Here is a 2,232-nt window from a genome sequence, read left to right on the forward strand (position 1 = left end):
CGCCATGTGGTCACCTCCCGGGCAGGCGGGAATCGAACTCATGCTGAAGTGGCTTTAGCTTCTTAGTGCTGTACAGGGAGGGCCCTGTTATCACCTTTTAATGAGAACTTTGTGTTGGAGCAAAGGCTCCCTGGTGGGTGAGTTGAAAACCACAGCCCAGGCTGGGGAAGCATCAGCCTGACCGGACCAGAGCACCTGGGCGCTCCCCCAGCCTCAGCTTCCTGGGGATTCTGTTTTCTAGCTTTCCTCCTGTTGGGGAACAGGCTGGGTCATGCAGGAAGTGGTCCCTTTGCGGGAGGGCCACGGAGAGTTCCCAGTGATGACAAATGAGCAATCGCAGTTGCCCAGCCTCTCTGCGACAGCCCTTGCCTGGCCACGAGTTTCCACGATGCCACAGGCCTTTCTTTTCCCCTCGTTTTCCTCAGTGCCTGAGCACACAGCGGACAAGCTATGCCTGGGAACTACCAGGCTGAAGCTCAGCTTTGCTGGCCTGGCCGCCTCGTGCTTCCTCTTTGTGGAAGCATTTCCGCCTTTGTGTTTCCACAGCACGAGGTTTCCGTAAAGCTGGGCCAGCGTGAGGTGTTTCCACCCCACTCGCCACTCAACAGGGGCAAGGCACCGCCGACTGGTTCCCTGCAGTTGAGAGCTGGAGAGTCAGGCAGGAACTGTGCTGCACGCCCGCTCCCGGGCGAGGTTCACCGACCCCCATGGGGGTTGGAGAAGCCGCACCGCTGGGGAACAGGGGTAAGCTTTTCTAGGGCATGGAAGTTGCTTTTTCAGAAACTGATTCATCAGTGATGCTTATCAGTTCCCGGAATGCAGGCGGTTCCCAGAATTTAAGAGGCTCAAGGTTAGGAGGCTCCAGGCATGCAGACAGTGACGCCCCAGATTCAAGGCTCCTGCCCCCCACTGCTCCGCCTCTACCTTCCGAGCTTCCAACAGCCAAAGAGGCCACTCACTGCTCCAGCAGGGTGGCTGTGGCCCGGGCTCTACAGGCACCTGGGTGGCACCAGCACACTCACGCATCGGCTACTGTGAGCCGGCTGTGTGTGGAGCAGGTCCTGGTGCAGGCAGGCTTGTGGGGGGCAGGGTGCCCCTCAAAGCTTCAGATGTCCAAGGGGCAGGAGGGTCACACCTTTAGACAGGGCTGTTCTGCGCCCCTCTCTGCCCCCCCAAGCCCATACATGTCCCTGGTCTGCACACCAGCCTACCACTGAGCTCCAAGACGGGAACCTCAGCCCACTGGCTCTGCTGACTGCAGCGCCTGCTGCACCCCAGCACTCAGATGGTGTTGGGGAGCAGTGAGGAGCACTGGACCGCGTTGGACAGTCACAGCAGGCAGGGCGGCCAGGAGAAGCTGGGACAGTTTGTTCATTCATCAAGCATGTATTGAACACCAGCTCTGTAATCAGACAACCTGGGTTCACACCCTGGCTCTGCCATGTAGTTGCTGTGTGACCTTAAGTGAGTACTTAACCTCTCTGGGCCTTGGTTATTTTCAGCTACAGAATGGGAATACTGAGAGAAGCTACCTCAAGGCGTGAGCTAATGTACGTCAACACATAGGAATGCTGGCGTGAGGAGACACCTGATGAACATTAGCAGTTGTTATTTCTGGGCCAGCACTGGGCTTGGCCCAGGAGATGCAACAGTGAACAAAACAGACACAGGTTTGTTCTACAGCCTCTTGAGGGGCAGGATTGATCTAGCCATCGCGTGCTCATTGGAAGGGGGCCTGTTCCGAGATCACAGAGCGGAGGCAGGTCAGGAAAGCCTCTGCCTGAGTAGGGCACATGATCTGGGTCTGAAGAGTAAGAGTTACTGGGCGATGAGCAGTGGAGAGTGGTCCAGGCCGAAGGGGCTGCACGGGCCAAGGCCCTGTCTCGGGGAACCAGAGCTAAGAGAGCGAGTCAGTGCAGAGAACAGGGGACACACAGTGAGATGAGGTTGGAGGAAAAGTGGGGTCCATAGCGATGTGGCTGTGTTGGGGATTTGAGTCTTTATTCTAAAAGCACTGGGGAGCCACTGAACTTTGCATAGGGAGAGTCCTGCATTGGGAAAGGAAGGGCTTCTCTTTACACAAGGGGGCCGGCGCCCGAGACTACAAGCGAGTTTTACTTTCAAGGCTTTTTCTTAAAGATTTATTTATTTATTTAAGCATACAAGCACTGGGGTACAGGCCAGAGATGGGGGGGCGGTGAGAGGCTTCACCAGAGGCAGAGTGGGGAGCAG

This window comes from Condylura cristata, unplaced genomic scaffold, assembly GCF_000260355.1.
Source record: "Condylura cristata isolate star-nosed mole 26May11 unplaced genomic scaffold, ConCri1.0 scaffold00029, whole genome shotgun sequence".
Classification (NCBI taxonomy): domain Eukaryota; kingdom Metazoa; phylum Chordata; class Mammalia; order Eulipotyphla; family Talpidae; genus Condylura; species Condylura cristata.